The sequence below is a fragment of the Oncorhynchus mykiss genome, chromosome 17 (assembly GCF_057628025.1).
Source record: "Oncorhynchus mykiss isolate SJ-2025 chromosome 17, ASM5762802v1, whole genome shotgun sequence".
Lineage (NCBI taxonomy): Eukaryota > Metazoa > Chordata > Actinopteri > Salmoniformes > Salmonidae > Oncorhynchus > Oncorhynchus mykiss.
Genome location: NC_143038.1, coordinates 19,718,603 through 19,737,676, shown reverse-complemented (window position 1 = coordinate 19,737,676; position 19,074 = coordinate 19,718,603).

The window sequence follows — 19,074 nt, the reverse complement described above, 5'->3', positions numbered from 1 at the left end:
GGAGCAACGAACCGCCCTTGCTGTTTCTGCCTGGCCGGTTCCCCTCTTTCCACTGCGATTCTCTGCCTCTATCCCTATTACAGGGGCTGAGTCACTGGCTTACTGGGGCTCTCTCATGCCGTCCCTGGAGGGGGTGCGTCACCTGAGTGGGTTGATTCACTGATGTGGTCATCCTGTCTGGGTTGGTGCCACCCCTTGGATTGTGCCGTGGCGGAGGTCTTCGTGGGCTATACTCAGCCTTGTCTCAGGATGGTAAGTTGGTGGTTGAAGATATCCCTCTAGTGGTGTGGGGGCTGTGCTTTGGCAAAGTGGGTGGGGTTATATCCTTCCTGTTTGGCCCTGTCCGAGGGTGTCCTCGGATGGGGCCACAGTGTCTCCTGACCCCTCCTGTCTCAGCCTCCAGTATTTATGCTGCAGTAGTTTGTGTCGGGGGGGCTAGGGTCAGTTTGTTATATCTGGAGTACTTCTCCTGTCCTATTCGGTGTCCTGTGTGAATCTAAGTGTGCGTTCTCTAATTCTCTCCTTCTCTCTTTCTTTCTCTCTCTCGGAGGACCTGAGCCCTAGGACCATGCCCCAGGACTACCTGACAGGATGACTCCTTGCTGTCCCCAGTCCACCTGACCGTGCTGCTACTCCAGTTTGAACTGTTCTGCCTCGACCATGCTGGTCATTTATGAACATTTGAACATCTTGGCCATGTTCTGTTATAATCTCCACCCGGCACAGCCAGAAGAGGACTGGCCATCCCACATAGCCTGGTTCCTCTCTAGGTTTCTTCCTAGGTTTTGGCCTTTCTAGGGAGTTTTTCCTAGCCACCGTGCTTCTACACTTGCATTGCTTGCTGTTTGGGGTTTTAGGCTGGGTTTCTGTACAGCACTTTGAGATATCAGCTGATGTACGAAGGGCTATATAAATAAATTTGATTTGATTTGATTTGAAGCAGGCATGCGAGTGAGGGGCAACTGTGAATGCGCAATGAACCGTCTTAGCAAAGGAACACGGCTGCAGACTTTTTTTTCAAGCGTCAGAGTACAGCACAGCATACCGCACTCGCCTGGGGGAAAAATATTGTACTGCATTAAATTAAATTGAAATAGCATAGATACTACGCCAGTGCAAAATACACTGTAGGCCCGACTTGCTGTAAGACATTCCATTTGGAAAAAGCTCTGTCAGGTTGATTAGAAGCAAAAATTATGTTGAAAATGCTGAGTCACACTGGGTATGTTCCGAATGGCCCCCTATTTCCTTCATAGTGTACCATTTTTGACCAGGGACAATAGACCTGGTAAAAAGGGCACAATGTAAGGGATAGGGTGCCTTTTGAGACATAACCACCGTGACCAATTCATCTGGAACCTGGTTGGACGATGTGTGTTGTATTTTGCCGGAAAGGCTGATAACCCTTGAATTTTAGAATCCAAAAGTAAATCCCAATGTGATAGCTTATCCATATCCTGCCTTAGGCTACCATTAATTCCCTAGACTGGCTCCAAAAACCCCCCAGTGCTTTGGAGAACACACGCTGTCTAATTACAGTGCCTTGCGAAAGTATTCGGCCCCCTTGAACTTTGCGACCTTTTGCCACATTTCAGGCTTCAAACATAAAGGTATAAAACTGTATTTTTTTGTGAAGAATCAACAACAAGTGGGACACAATCATGAAGTGGAACGACATTTACTGGATATTTCAAACTTTTTTAACAAATCAAAAACTGAAAAATTGGGCGTGCAAAATTATTCAGCCCCCTTAAGTTAATACTTTGTAGCGCCACCTTTTGCTGCGATTACAGCTGTAAGTCGCTTGGTGTATGTCTCTATCAGTTTTGCACATCGAGAGACTGACATTTTTTCCCATTCCTCCTTGCAAAACAACTCGAGCTCAGTGAGGTTGGATGGAGAGCATTTGTGAACAGCAGTTTTCAGTTCTTTCCACAGATTCTCGATTGGATTCAGGTCTGGACTTTGACTTGGCAATTCTAACACCTGGATATGTTTATTTTTGAACCATTCCATTGTAGATTTTGCTTTATGTTTTGGATCATTGTCTTGTTGGAAGACACATCTCCGTCCCAGTCTCAGGTCTTTTGCAGACTCCATCAGGTTTTCTTCCAGAATGGTCCTGTATTTGGCTCCATCCATCTTCCCATCAATTTTAACCATCTTCCCTGTCCCTGCTGAAGAAAAGAAGGCCCAAACCATGATGCTGCCACCACCATGTTTGACAGTGGGGATGGTGTGTTCAGCTGTGTTGCTCTTACGCCAAACATAACGTTTTGCATTGTTGCCAAAAAGTTCAATTTTGGTTTAATCTGACCAGAGCACCTTCTTCCACATGTTTGGTGTGTCTCCCAGGTGGCTTGTGGCAAACTTTAAACAACACTTTTTATGGATATCTTTAAGAAATGGCTTTCTTCTTGCCACTCTTCCATAAAGGCCAGATTTGTGCAATATACGACTGATTGTTGTCCTATGGACAGAGTCTCCAACCTCAGCTGTAGATCTCTGCAGTTCACCCAGAGTGATCATGGGCCTCTTGGCTGCATCTCTGATCAGTCTTCTCCTTGTATGAGCTGAAAGTTTAGAGGGACGTTTAAAGCCTGAAATGTGGCAAAAGGTCGCAAAGTTCAAGGGGGCCGAATACTTTCGCAAGGCACTGTATGTCCCTTTGATCGTGTGTTGCACCAAAGCCTTATAATGTCAGGGGGGATTTAACGTGTATTGAAATTATATGATGCATAAAAATACAATTAAAAGTTGGATAATGAATGTGTGGGACTGGCTTTGTGTGCATTTACAAAACGTCCTTGGCCGTAATCCACTGTTAAAGGGACTTGACTTTGATATAAGCATGACATACAGATGCCATAAGGGGTCATAATAGGTGACGTGTCAATACAACTAACGGTGTTAGATCATTTAACATCCACAGATTATTATGACAGCATTTGAATTGTGTAAGATCATGACATTAAACATTTTCACAAAGGGCCGAATCCTTCTGCTCACACAAGTTACATTTTCAATTGACATCAACATATGATTGAGTGAAAATTTGACTTACGTGGAAGTTGGGTGAATTTTTGTTGTTGTGTATAACTGGGCTTTATTGTATGCATGGAGATTGTACGGAGCAGTGACCAAATCTAAAGTGATTGGTGTTGTGTGTTTACCCACTCAGGATAACATCTTGCACAGATTTCCCCCTAAAATCTCTGTAGGTTTAGTTTTTGTGCTGTTCTTTCGAATACATTTTTTTTAGTTAGGTAACAGATTTAAACAGATTAATTTGAATTTTTGTGTGTCAAATTTAGATAAACTAAGGGTCGGTGATGAAATTACAGTTGAATTATGTCATTTATTATGTAAAGATCCAGCAATTACAAGTATAATTCAGGCCAAAAAGAGTATACCTTGGAATCTTTTTGGTGTCACTACCTACAGCAATTGCAGTCACTGATGTGGCCAGTATTTGCCGGTTTCTTGTGGACCTATAGATTGGTTGGGTTGTTGTTGCACTACTGTCAGGCAACAAAACCCGTACAGATGCACACACATACAATTAACGGTAAGGTCCCTCAAGTTAAGCAGTGCATTTCAAACACAGATTCAACCACAAAGACCAATGCCTTGCAAAAAAGGGGACCTATTGGTAGATGGGTAAACACAAAAAAAGCAGACATTGAATATCCCTTTGAGCATGGTGACGTTATTAATTACACTTTGGATGGTGTATCAATACACCCAGTCACTATAAAGATACAGGCGTCCTTCCTAACTCAGTTGCCGGAGAGAAAGGAAACCACTCAGGGATTTCACCATGAGGCCAACTGTCACGTTCTGACCTTTATTTCCTTTGTTTTGTCATTATTTAGTATGGTCTATGTTTGTTTTTCTGTGATTTGGGTATTTCTATGTTTCGGCCTAGTATGGTTCTCAATCAGAGGCAGGTGTCATTAGTTGTCTCTGATTGAGAATCATACTTAGGTAGCCTGGGTTTCACTGTGTGTTTGTGGGTGTTTGTTTCCGTGTCTGTGTTTTTCACCACACGGTACTGTTTTGGGTTTCGTTCATTCTACGTTTATTGTTTTTGTATTCAGTTGTTCATGTGTACATTTTCGTATTAAAAGAACCATGGACACTTACCACGCCGCATATTGGTCCTCTGATCCTTTTCGCCTCTCCTCTTCGGAAGAAATCCCTTACACCAACGGTGACTTTAAAACAGTTATAGAGTTTAATTGCTTTGATAGGAGAAAACTGAGGATGGATCAACAACATTGTAGTTACTCACCATACTAACCTAAATGACAGAGTGAAAAGAAGGAAGCCTATACCGAATAAAAATATTCCAAAACAAGCATCCTGTTTGCAGCAAGGCACTAAAGTCAAACTGAAAAAATGTGGCAAAGAAATTAACTTGATGTTCTGAATACAAAGTGTTATGTCTGGGCAAATCCAACACAGCACATCACTGAGTACTACTCTTCATTTTTTCAAGCATGGGGGTGGCTGCATCATGTTATGGGTATGGTTGTCATCGGCAAGGACTAGGGAGTTTTTAGGATAAAAATAAATGGAATAGAGCTAAGCACAGGCAAAATCCTAGAGAAAACCTGGTTCAGTCTGCTTTCCAACAGTCACTGGGAGACAAATTCACCTTTCCGTAAGACAATAACCAAAAACACAAGGCCAAATATACACTGGAGTTGCTTACCAAGATGACATTAAATGTTCCTGAGTGGCCTAGTTACAGTTTTGACTTAAAGCGGCTTGAAAATCTATGGAAAGATTTAAAAATGGCTGTCTAGCCACGATTAACAACCAACTTGACAGAGCTTGATGAATTTTTAAAAGAATAATGTACAAATATTGTACAATACAGGTATTCAAAGCTCTTAGAGACTTACCCAGAAAGACTCACAGCTGTAATCACTGCCAAAGGTTATTCTAACATGTATTGACTCAGGGGTGTTAATACTTATATAAATGAGCTATTTCTGTATTTAATTTTCCACAAATGTATACGTTTTTTTGTCGTTATGGGTTATTGTGTGTAGAGTTTTTTATATACTTAATCCTTTTTGAATTCAGGCTGTAACACAACATAATGTGTCATAAGTCAAGGGGTATGAATACTTTCTGAAGGCGCTGTAGCTAGCTAACTCCTTATACCCAATGTTGAGCCCTACATACTTCTTTTTTATTATTACCTCAGACATATTTACAATTGAGGCAGATTAAGTAGAAATTGCAACCCGACCTACCGACCTACTGTAGCTAGTTAGCTACTGAAGCTAGCCAATGTAATCAAATCAATGCTTGTCTAAAGTTAAATAGATACAATAGCACAATGCCCGACAGTTTCAACAAACACAAGTAGGAACATTTTTATAGGTAAGTCCATATTACCTTGATCGTTGGTATTAGCTACTCCTGGCCATATCTCCAATATTATTTGGACAGTTTCATCACAAAATCATAGTCACGTGTACCGCACTACCCAAGAGCAAGGGGTCAGAGCAGTGTGTGAATGAGACTTGAGCTCCCCTAAATGCAACAAAATGCAAACCAGTGACAGTTGGTTCAGGTTCTTTCAATAACATGAATCTCTCTACTCTGCTTGTCAGCCTCTCTCTCTGTCTATATTGAGCTTTCACTAGCAAACTTGCAACCATTCAACTGGGCAAACAGTTTCCCACACCAAATGTGTATTTTTTTTAACCTTTATTTAACTAGGCAAGTCAATTAAGAACAAATTCTTATTCGGCCTAGGAACAGCAGGTTAACTGCCTTGTTCAGGGGCAGAACAACATATTTTTACCTTGTCAGCTCGGGGATTCGATCCAGCAACTTTTCGGTTACTGGTCCAGCACTCTAACCACTAGGCTACCTGCCACTACACTTGACAGAGCCAATGAGCTCAGAACAGACGCAGCTGTATTTGCATCCCGTATTTCAGCCCCTTTTCAGACTTGATATGAACGTGCGCAGGTAGCCTACTTTTTGAAGGGATGTTTTTGACAATCAGATGAAAACATCAGGACTGGTTGTGTTCATTCCATACTAAAAGGTAATACATTTTTACCTTTAAAATACGTCTTTACTTAGACCCATAAAAAAGTAGCCCACCGAATGTCTCAAAATAATTCACACTGTGTAGGAGGTCGCTGTCACGCCCTGGTATTTTGTGTTTTCTTTATTATTTTGGTCAGGCCAGGGTGTGTTTCTCTAGCAAAGTCTATGGCTGTCTGGAGTGGTTCTCAATCAGAGGCAGGTGTTTATCGTTGTCTCTGATTGGGAACCATATTTAGGCAGCCATATTCTTTGAGTGTTTCGTGGGTGATTGTTCCTGTCTCTGTGTTTGTTGTCACCAGATAGGCTGTATAGGTTTTCACGTTCCGTTTGTTGTTTTTGTATTGTTCGTTTTTTCATCATTATTAAACATGTATGAAAATTACCACGCTACATTTTGGTCCGACTCTCCTTCACCTAAAGAAAACCGTAACAGAATCACCCACCACAACAGGACCAAGCGGCGTGGTGACAGGCAGCAGCAGCAGGAGCTACGAAGTCTGGAGTACACGACTTGGGAGGAAATAGACAGGTGGGCGGTCGACCCAGGGAGAGTGCCGGAGCCCGCCTGGGATTCGCTGGAGCAGTGCGAAGAGGGGTATAGGAGAATGGAGTTGGAGAGACAAGCACGGCGGCGCGGACGGAAGCCCGAGAGTCAGCCCCAAAAATGTATTGGGGGGGGGGCTCAGGGAGAGTATGGCAGAGTCAGGAGTCAGACCTGAGCCAACTCTCCCTGTTTATCGTGAGGAGCCAAGGAGGAGACCAGAACCAGAGCCGGTGTTGGAGATGAGCGAAGCAGAGACTGTGAAGGAGTTAATGGGGAAATTGGAGGAGAGAGTTATGAGGGAGTTGCTGTGTTGGTGCTTTAGGTACGGAATTCGCCCGACGGAGCGTGTCGGGGATTTGATGGCACCTGGGTCAGCGCTCCATACTCGTCCTGAGGTGCGTGTTAGTCGGCTGGTGAAGATTGTGCCAGCCTCACGCACTAGGCCTCCTGTGCACCTCCCTAGCCTTGCACGTCCTGTGCCAGCCCTGCTCTCAAGATCTCCAGTAAGCCTTCACGGTCCGGTCCATCCTGTGCCACCTCCACACACCAGCCCTCCGGTGGCAGCTCCCCGCACCAGGCTTCCTGTGCGTGTTCTCGGCCCAGTACCACCAGTGCCGGCACCACGCATCAGGCCTACAGTGCTGCCTCGCCTATCCAGCGCTGCCAGAGCCTTCCTCCTCTCCAGCGCTGCCGGAGTCTCCCGCCTATCTTGCGCTGCCAGAGCCTTCCTCCTCTCCAGCGCTGCTGGAGTCTCCCCCCTGTTCAGCGCAGTCAGAGCCTTCCTCCTCTCCAGCGCTGCCGGAGTCTCCCGCCTGTTCAGAACTGCCAGTCTGCAAGGAGCTGCCAGTCTGCAAGGAGCTGCCAGTCTGCAAGGAGCTGCCAGTCTGCATGGAGCAGCCAGAGATGCCAGTCTGCATGGATCAGCCAGAGCCGCCAGTCTGCATGGAGCAGCCAGAGCCGCCAGTCTGCATGGAGCAGCCAGAGCCGCCAGTCTGCATGGAGCAGCCAGAGCCGCCAGTCTGCATGGAGCAGCCAGAGCCGACAGTCTGCATGGAGCAGCCAGAGCCGCCAGTCTGCATGGAGCAGCCAGAGCCGCCAGTCTGCATGGAGCAGCCAGAGCCGCCAGTCAGCCAGAATCTTCCAGATCCGCCATTCAGCCAGAATCTTCCAGATCCGCCATTCAGCCAGGATCCGCCATTCAGCCAGGATCCGCCAGTCAGCCAGGATCCGCCAGTCAGCCAGGATCAGCCGGAACCGCCAGTCAGCCAGGATCTGCCAGAACCACAGGCCAGCCAGGATCCAACTACCTGCCTGAGCTTCCTCTCAGTGCTGAGCTTCCTCTCAGTGCTGAGCTTCCTCTCAGTGCTGTGCTATCCCTCAGTCCCGAGCTTCCCCTCAGTCCCGAGCTTCCCCTCAGTCCCGAGCTTCCCCTCAGTCCCGAGCTACCTCAGTCTTGAGCTGCCCCTCAGTCCAGTGGGGTCCTTGGTGAGGGTTATTAGGCCAAGGTCGGCGGCGAGGGTCGCCAATCAAAGGACTCGTTACAAGGGGACTAAGACTTGGTTGGAGTGGGGTCCACGTCCCGAGCCGGAGCCACCACCGTGGACAGACGCCCACCCGGACCCTCCCCTATGGGTTTAGTTGTGCGGTCGGGAGTCCGCACCTTGGGGGGGGGGGGGGGGGGGGGGGTTCTGTCACGCCCTGGTCTTAGTATTTTGTGTTTTCTTTATTATTTTTGGTCAGGCCAGGGTGTGACATGGGTTTATTTATGTGGTGCGTTTTGTCTTGGGGTTTTCGTAGGTATTGGGATTGTGGCTTAGTGGGGTTCTCTAGCAAAGTCTATGGCTGTGTGGAGTGGTTCTCAATCAGAGGCAGGTGTTTATCGTTGTCTCTGATTGGGAACCATATTTAGGCAGCCATATTCTTTGAGTGTTTCGTGGGTGATTCTTCCTGTCTCTGTGTTTGTTGTCACCAGATAGGCTGTATAGGTTTTCACATTCCGTTTGTTGTTTTTGTATTGTTCGTTTTTTCATCATTATTAAACATGTATGAAAATTACCACGCTGCATTTTGGTCCGACTCTCCTTCACCTAAAGAAAACCGTAACAGTCGCCTTGGACTAGGTGGAGATCCAGATCTTCAGGCGACCTACCCTCCTGTTGGCTTTGGCTCCAACCTGATTCAGCTTATCAACCAGCTAATTATTAGTGATGAGTCGTTCGCAAATGAGTCGGCTCTAAGAGTCGGCTGTTGTAGGTGAACGTTGGGAGCCGGCTCGCATATCAGAAGAGCCAAATCTATTTATAAAAAAAAAATGATTGCCACCGATTTCCAGCCATTTTCGATCGTGGTGGACAGAGGTTTTAGAAATTATAGCAATAGTCTAAATTCAATGTACAAAATTCCAAGCAGGAAAACCCTTTCAAAATCACTTATTCCACAACTGTACGAGAGCACACAGGGTTCAGTGCGGGAAAGAGTCCAAAAAGCCACTGCAGTTTGCCTTACCACTGACTGCTGGACATCAAGGGTAACCACTTCTTACATGTCGGTTACATGTCACTTCATTGAAGATTTTTCGATGTCTAGCTGTCTTCTGGACTGCTTTGAGTTCAGCGACAGACACCTCAGAGAACTTGGCAGAGAAACTGTTGAGAGTGGCCAGAGAATGGCAAGTATATGGAAAAGTGGTCTTTTGTGTTAGCCACAATGCAGCTAACATAACCAAAGCCATGAAAATGTTCAAATGGACCCATCATCCATTTCTTGCCCACACAAACTACTTGATTGTAAGAGATGCTCTGAAGGTGATGAAGCCCACTGTGGACAAAGTGAAAGCAGCTGTGGAATACTTCTACAGAAGCACAGTAGGTGCTGAAAAACGAAAGTCTACACAACGCCAGATGGGGATGCCTGAGCTGAGGCCTAAACATGACTGCACTACAAGGTGGAATTCAACATTTTATATGTTGGAGCGGTTTCTTGAGTCAAAGGATGCCATCATCTCTACCCTGGCCATTGTCAATGCACCTGTTGATGCTCTAACCCAAGAGGAATGGGAGGTGGTGGTGGAGGTGTGCAGAGTCCTGGAACCCTTTGAGCAGGTCACTGTGGAGATCAGTGTAGAGAGGTACAGTAAGCAGTTATTACTACATCATTATTTAATACAGTATTATATATATGTATATGAGCAGTAGATAAGAATGTAGTATCAGTAGACAAAACATGAACCTGAACTAATAAGTTACTGTTCTCTCTTTTCAGCTATGTGACAGCCTCAAAAATGATACTCCTGTGTAAGGGTCTGCAGCGAATCACAGCCAGCCACCAGAGAGAAGCAAACGTAACCACAGGACATGTGACAGAGTGGATGGACACCCTTTGTTCATCAATGGACAGGAAGTTCCACAGAATGGAATATAATCACGTGCTATCAGAAACCGCTGCACTTGACCCCAGGTTTAAGAAGTTAGCCTTCAGTGATGCCAGAGCGATTGATGAGGCTCTTCAAAGAATAACCTCAGCAGCAGGGAGGGACAGCCCCAGCAGTCAGCTGGCTCAGGCACCAGGGCAACAGGAAGAAGAGGGAGCAGATGGAGCAGAAGCACCAGCAGTAGTGCCACAAACGTCTGCTGTTTGGATGCTGTTTGACGAGAGAGCAACTGGGGATGCAGCACGAAGGAATCCCTCAGCAGATGGCATACTGGAGGTCCGATCCTATTGGGAGGACTCATTCAGTGTTAAAGTGTTAAACAAATGTTTATATTTTATATTTGAGATTCTTCTTCTTTGCCTTGATGACAGCTTTGCACACTTTTGGCATTCTCTCAAACAGCTTCACCTGTATATGCTTGTGGTCAGCAAAGAAAGCAAATGGGTACAAGTGACAAATACTCATTGTAGTATGGCCAATATACTCACAGAGTTGGATCATGTCTACAGAGGATAGCGGGATGCGAATAGTCTAGAACCCTCAAACTCAACTCTGGACCTTGAAGCCAGTGCCCCTGCTTGTTTTATCGGTTACCCTCTAATCAGGGACTGATTTAGGTGGGTGCAATTCATTATCAGGTAGGACAGAAAACCTGCAGGCTCCGGACCTCATAGGGTAAGAGTTGAAGACCCCTGGTCTAGAGCATGTGGTGTAAATTTGGGTCTGTGCACATTTTCAATAGCACACAAAGACACAGATGCAAACCCTCAGCTACAGGAAGGAGAGAAAATGTATATGATGCTATGTGAAAGGTGCCAGTATAAATACAGGTATGTCAGCTGGGAATGAGGTGTTTTGTCGAGGTCAAAACATCAACTAAGCTTTCTTAACACAGGATATGGAGCCGAAGGGATGATACACGTGCACACTTTGTATACATGGAGGCTGGAGTGATAGGAATACTTGACTCCATGTGTCTCATCGTTGAACTTCAACATCTCACTTAGCATCCCTGCCAAAATTAGAATAACAGAGAGAGATACACGGGAATGGCGGTCAGTGTGTGTATGTCAATTTCACCGTGTGTGTGTGTCTGTCACCAGGACGGAGCCCTCTCTGTTTGCCGTCTCCTGTTTCCCACCTCCTACAGCACTGTGTTTCCTCCACAGGACTGTGCTTCCTCCACAGTTCACCTCCAACGAGCTGATCGCTGTGTCACGCACGCTTTAATGCTTGAGGCTCGAAGGTTTTGTACAATGTTTGGACTCCTCAGTCCACATTCAATTTTCCTCATAATACAGCTCACAGAGACAAGGGGAGAGAGAGAGAGAGAGAGAGAGAGAGAGAGGTGAAGAGCTGAGAGGAAGTGTAAGTCACCCATACACCAACTACAATGAACAAACCAATCAGTAATTAGGAATTGATGACTCATCATAGTGAGATGGGAAGTGAGTACTGAATGACTTCAACTACTTTGCATCACTGAGGTAGTTGTACAGTAGCATGAGGTGATAATAAAGACAGATGGAGACATTGCTTACTGTGTACGTACAGTATCATAGTACATACTATTTAGAATGTACTGTTTTGTAAAAAAAAAAGGAATGCAGTAAGCGAGAAATGTCATCATACTAAGCTCCTCCGTATTCAGAATGCTTCATTTAATGCGCGATAGTGTTAACTCCCGCCATTCGTTCATTTTGGCACAGCGCGTCAATTTCTCATTATCAGCTGTTGTCCTAAAAGACGATTCTCTTCCTCAATAATGTGCAGCAACTTCTACTCGATCAAATGCCAAAATGTGTATGACGTCCTGGCATTTAACGTAAAGCATACAAACTTTTTCAAAATTTCACATAGTATAATTATTATTATTTTTCACGTTTTGAAAATGCCTACTATTTAGAATACAAGTACGGGTATTTGGACATGGACATGTTCACCTCCTCTCTATTGTACCTTGTTGTGCTTCTACCTCATTGTTCCTTTTTTTGCTTTGCTTTTCTGGTGCCCACTCCTGAAGGAGAGGTTTTATTGAAAGAACAAGGCAGGCCGGTCCAGTATATTACCATCCAGCAGTCTCTAATAATGGTCGCATTGTTGGACCATAGAAAGGAGAGGGAGAGAGGGGGTGAATAAGAGATCAGGGCATGACAGAAATGATAAGTGAGAGATGAGATAAAGACCACCCACATCCACACACACACCCTCCTAGTAATAGTCTGACTGCAGGTGTAGCCTACTTCTCATTGCTGCTGACTTCTATTGTGGACCATTGCTGATCCTCTTCCTCTCCTCCTCCTGTGATTGGTCAAAGATAGACTCCATGGGGGCGTGCCCAGCCTAGTTCTTTCTGAAGTCCACAATCAGCTCTTTTGTTTTTATGACGTTGAGGGAAAGGTGGTTTACCTGGCACCACACAGTGCCGACCTCCTCCCTGTAGGCCGTCTCGTTGTTGTTGGTAATCAGGCCTACTACTGTCGTGTTGTCAGCGAACATGATGATGGAATAGGAACTGTGTGAGGCCATGTGTAACAGGGTTATATTGGTGATTCCCCTTGCCACTTTATTGTTAAGCCAATGAGTTTTTGGTTTTAGTTTTGTCTTGCCTTCACTTACTCAACATGGCATCTTATTGGCTGGTTTGCGTAGCTTGCTTACGAGGGAGGATGTTTCAGTTAGAATCATCCCAGTGAACAAGCACCAAACCAGCAGTAAGTTGTTGGTTGCAAAGCACTGTACATCAAAAGTGATTTTTATACTCCCAAGTGATGATTTAAATGTACAATTTATATGAATTAGTTTGTAAATGTTATTTGAACATCACACATAAGATGCCGCGTTTTTTGGTGCATGTTTGTTATGCATTTTGTTGTAGAGAATTCCAGCTAATACTAGCTAGCAACTTACTGTGTCTGGTGGGGGGGTTCGTATATTTTGTACAGTGCGTCACGTGCAGAGTTGGATGGTGAACTGTGTATTGCATGACGTGCAATTTTGTGCTGTTTCTATCAGGTACATTGTTCAAAATATTATATTTTATATTGTAATTGTTATATTATTTTGTTAACTACATTGCCCAGTGAACAAGCACCAAACCAGTGTGTGTGCATCACGTGAAGAGTTGGATGGTGAGCTGTGCATTGCATGACGTGCAAGTTTGTGCTGTTTCTATCAGAATAAAGCTCCATGACTGGTGCTACAAGTTGGAGCTCGTGTCGATGATTGATTGTACACAACGTACTGTTACACATGCAGTCGTGGGTATACAGTGAGCACAGGAGGGGACTGAGGATGCACCCTTATGGGGCCCCGGTTCCTGGATCATTGTCGAGGATGTAATGTTGCCTACATTCACCACCTGGCGGAGCCCCTTCAGGAAGTCCAGGACACAGTTGCATAAGGAGGAGTTCCTTCCCAGTGGCGTGAGCTTTGTGGTGAGGCCAAGATTTAGTTTATGAACAGCATCCTCACATATGCATTCCTTTTGTCCTGGTGGGTGAGGGCAGTGTGCAGTGCAATGTCGATTGTGTTGTCCTTGGATCTGTCAGGGCGGTAGGCGGATTGGAGAGGGTTGAGTGTGTCGGGGAGGAGGTAATGAGGTCTTTGACTAGCCTCTCGAAGCACTTCATGATGATGGAAGTGAGTGCTACAGGTCAGTAGTCATTCATGTGGTGGATATTGGTAAAGCTGTAGGGGTTGACACCAGAAATAGACCTGAATCTGCATATCAATTTATGTGGTGAGAAACCAATTAGTTTCTAATTTATGAGGATTTATTTCACAAGCTGCATCCCTATAAACATTGATTGGTTCATAGTGGCCATCTTGTTTGAGCTACACTCCTGTAAGTGTAACTGACCATTTGAGTTTGAAATCCTTGTCCATAGATGTTGTATACCAGGTTTTGTAAAGCATGTGGTTGTGGGAAAAGGGAAGTTTAACTGCTTTTCACAAAATAAAATAAAAATCTGAAAATCCATAACGGGGGAAGTTAGGTACTGTGGTAAATGTATTCCTTTCACATTTAAATCATTATATAGTTCATAAATTATATGTTTTTACTGTTGTTCTAGCTAGTGTCTGTAGCTTAAACTGTTAAAGAGCTGTACCATTTTCAAAACCAACCACTAGGCTGCCATTGACAGCCATGTTGTTTTTGCCATCTCAAATAGTTATAATGCACAGTAATAATGTTTGGTGAGAGGACTTCTGTCATTATCAGACCTTCTGGGGAAACTATGTTTTTAAGCGAAATGTTAGCTTTTGACAGGAAATTCAAAAGCGAATTTGAACTATGCACAAACAAGGCTTTTCAGCATAAGCAGCTTGACTACTGCTAGAGTACTGTAGTTTTTTTGATCTACTGTACCTCAACAACAGATGTATTCATGTTTGATGGGTTCATTAGGATTAAAACCTTCTCTCAAACAGCCTAATACATATGCTTAGAGTAGGTTTAACCCATTAACCCCCTAGAGTCGATTGACCCACCATTGCATCAACCAAATTAACATATTAAAACAAATCCCCATCATAATCCTTCAGGTTAAGATATAAATAAATGTTCTCAATCCACTGCATCCGCTGATATCGCACATCCGCATCTGCGGTAGAAGGTGGCAGTACTAGAGCGGTGTTTGTCAGACCATGAGACATCCCCCAAAAAATCAGTCCTCTAACGAAAACGTCTGTAGCGCCTGAACGGTTTGACAAACTATTATGACTACTCCATGGAAAGGGGAGACTCTCACAAATACACTGGTGGTCAATTGTCAGGGAACTCGTCTGAAGTTGGTGAAGTCGAAGTGCCAACTTCTGTTTGTAGGCTCCGAACCATTTGGGCTACAAACTAATGTGACCCCACTGTGGAACACGATGGTGTTCTACGTTTTGCGCTATGACCCCCACAAGTGTCACATGACATGTCTGAAGGTAAGCGGTACCGGTTTCAAAAATGTTATGGAAGTACGAAGGGAGTTTTGTGCCTACTCAAAAAGGGGTTAAATGTGTGTGCATTCAGAAAGTATTCAGACCCCTTGACTTTTTCCACATTCTGTTACATTACAGCCTTATTTTAAAATTGATTAAATGTTTGTTTTTCTCATCAATCTAAACACAATACCCCATAATGACAAAGCGAAAACAGGTTTTTGGATAATAAAAAAACTGAAATACCTTATTTACATAAGTATTCAGACCCTTTGCTATGGAGCTTAAAATTGAGCTCACGTGCATCCTGTCTTCATTGATCATCCTTGAGATGTTTCTACAACTTGATTGGAGCCCACCTGTGGTAAATTCAATTGATTGGACATGATTTGGAAAGGCACACACGCATCTATAGAAGGCCCCACAGTTGACAGTTGTCATGACGCTAGCCCTTTCAGTGAATTGGCTAGCAGAGATGTGAACAACACATCTCTGGGTGGGGCAGTTTTACGACTTTACAACCACATCGTAACTTCCTTGCAGAGACTCTTGTCTCCCTGACCATGTCGTATGGGAGGGAGAGGGTCACAGTAGAACAAAGGAACTCTCTCTCCAAGTTTTACTACATTCCAGAATTTGAGAATTGAACAATATTCCTATTTTGGAGAATGTGTAAACGGTCGGTGGAGAAGTCAGCTACGACCCGGTCCATTTTGCTTCATGTTTGTGACCTCATGAAAGACAATACAGCCACATTACCCAAACTCTTTTTATACAGGTTCCTCAGTTATGAGGCTTGCATCTAATTGTTGTATAAAATGAATAAGTAAAGATGAAACTGTTTGCGAATTTATGTAATGTGAATTTAACCTTTAAAATTAGAGAATTGGCCATCCATGTAAGGTTTAACTAAGTCAGTAGCCACGCCCAAGTGAATAGACATTGGTTGGAAATGATGAACCAACCCCTTTTCCACTCCGTGATGAAAAGTCAACTCAGTTCCAAATAATGGGAGGACTTGTCCTCCACATTGAAAAGGGCTAATTTCAACTATACAGGCCAGGAAATGTGAGAGCTTGCTTCACACGTGAAATGGTATGAACTCTGAACTATTGGTCACCTAAAGAAGAAGTGCATACTAAACTAGCATATATCAGACTGCAGCTGAACATATGTGCAAATCTAGTACGAGAACACTGACCAACGCGGAATCATCTCCAGAGTGATATGAATATGAACATGACGACCCGGAAGAATCTACAAAGGACAATGGTGACTGGGAAAACCAGAGCCTCACACCACCAGCTCAACTATCGAAGCCTAGTTGCTTCACGTAAATACAATGCATTACCTTTCTCCGAATGAGCGATCGTTAGTGGCATATGTATTTTTGTGAGAACAGCTTCCCATGTCCGATAGAGATCCATTCCTTAGTCTTCCTTCCAAACCACCCCCCCCCCCCTTTTCCCTTTTCCTCTCTGAATCTATCGTGTTATAACCAAACCGTTTTTGATTAGTCCACTAGGGACAGTATTTACTGTATAATGTTATTATCTTTTGTATATTCTGTAATTATTTAAATAGTTAGTAAGTAAATAATTGGGCCAATTGGTGTATGGATGATTCATAGTAGAGGCTGGGTTCGTGCAGATAACCAAGACTTTAACGACGTTCAGATGAGACTGACGGGAGGTAATAATAATAATGAATTAATAGAAGACTAATTGATCAGATATTAAAATATCTGAAGAGTTATACTCAGAAAATGATGACTCTGTAAACCAACATTTTCCGTGGTGCCCCGACATCCTAGTTAATTAATTTTACATGATTAGTTTAATCACGTAATAATAATTACAAAGAATTGATTTGATAAAATAACAGTCTTCACATTTAATGACAAGTCAGAGACACGACACAGTGCATGTCAGAGGAAAAACCAAACCATGAGGTAAAAGGAATTGTCCGTAGAGCTCCGAGACAGGATTGTGTCAAGGCACGGATCTGGGGAAGGGTACCAAAAAATGGCTGCAGCATTGAAGGTTCCCAATGACACAGTGGACTCTATCATTCTTAAATGGAAGAAGTTTGGATCCACCAAGACTCTTCCTAGAGCTGGCCACCCAGCCAAACTGAGCAATCGGGGGAGAAGGGCCTTGGTCAGAGAAGTGACCAAGAACCCGATGGTCACGCTGACACAAATCCAGAGTTCCTTATTGGAGATGGGAGAACTAAGTGCAGTCAAAACCTGAAAAAGCTCAACATAATATACCTTCCAGAAGGACAACTATCTCTGCAGCACTCCACCAATCAGGCATTTATGGTAGAGTGGCCAGACGGAAGCCACTCCCCACTTGGAGTTTACCAAAAGTCACCTAAAGGACTCTCAGACCATGAGGAACAAGATTCTCTGGATTGAACTCTTTGGCCTGAATGCCAAGCCAAAGAGATCAGGAGGAAACCTGGAACCATCCCTACGGTGAAGTATGGTGGTGGCAGCATCATGCTGTGAGGATGTTTTTCAGCGGCAGGGACTGGAGGGCTAGTCAGGAATGAGGGAAAGATGAACGGAGCAAAGTACAGAGAAATCCTTGATGAAAACCTGCTCCAAAGCGCTCAGGACCTCAGACTGGGGTTAAGGTTCACCTTCCAAAAGGACAATGACCCTAAGCACACAGCCAAGACAGGAGTAGCTTTGGGACAAGTCTCTGAATGTCCTTGAGTGGCCCAGCCAGAGCCCTGAACCCGATCGAACATCTCTGGAGAGACCTGAAAATAGCTGTGCAGCGACACTCCCCATCCAACCTGACAGAGCTTGAGAGGATCTGCAGAGAAGATAAGGTGTGCCAAGCTTGTAGCATCATACCCAAGAAGATTTGATGCTGTAATTGCTGACAAAGGTGCTTCAACAAAGTCTGAATACTTAGGTAAATGGGATATTTCTCCTTTTTTTTTTGTATAAATTTGCAATCATTTCTTAACCTGTTTATAGTTTGCCATTATGTGGTATTGTGTGTAGATTGATGAGGGGGGGGGGGGGAAACAATTGAATCCATTTCAGGCTGTAACATAACAAAATGTACGGAAACCACTCAGTTCTGCCTTCAGGGCAAGACTCATGACAATAAAACATCAACATGCCAGCCATGGGGGCCACAGTCACAGCCAGTGAGAGCTAGGTGGGAGAGCAATTAAAACATTTTTATTCCATGTAGTATAGTTTCATTTTTTCCCCAATATTGAATATGGTCTTTAATCACCAGTGGTAAAGTCATTTGTGCAAAATAAGAATAAGATGTTTTATTGTCACAAACACTGGAAAGTTGCAGTGAAATGTGTTTGTTTTACAGGGTCAGCCGTAGTAGTATGGCGCCCCTGGAGCAAAGTAGGGTTAAGTGCCTTGCTCAGGGGCACATCAACACATTTTTCACCTTGTAACCTTTCGGTTACTGGCCCAACGCTCTAAACGCTAGGCTACCTGAGTCCGTACAATAGTGTGCATTATAACATTATAACTGTGTCCCTCCCCTATATTCACAGTGAGACCAAAGGTGGCATTCTCTGCTGGTTTAGGTAAAATAGTGGGACCCTTCAATACCACTGTGGTCTACCCCAAAGTCATCACCAACACTATCCACGCCTACAGCCCAATTTCACATACTGCTCACATACCAATCTACAAAATAAACCACACGTGTCCACAGAGGCCAGAGTAAGAATATGTCAAAGATAAATACACAGCGCAGAGACAGAGGACGAGAGGTCAAAAGGATGAGAAGTCAATGGAGTAATAACGATTAAGGGAAATAGTGTTTTTTCTGTAACAGGGAATAATTGATTAATGGTTCAGAAACCTGGAAGGGATATATGCCTTCTGAAATAGGACACTTGTTATTTGGCCATTGGCTAGTTTTATTGCAAGGAATTCTAATTGGTCAACCACAGGCTAGGGCTGGGTCATAAAACTGCACGCTGTCCCTTTGTTCTGGGGAGAGAACCACTGGAGAGAACCACAGGAGAGAATCACTGAGGACAGGGGAGAATGACCATCTACCTCCCCGTATGATTTGTCCTCTTTGAATAAACCTAT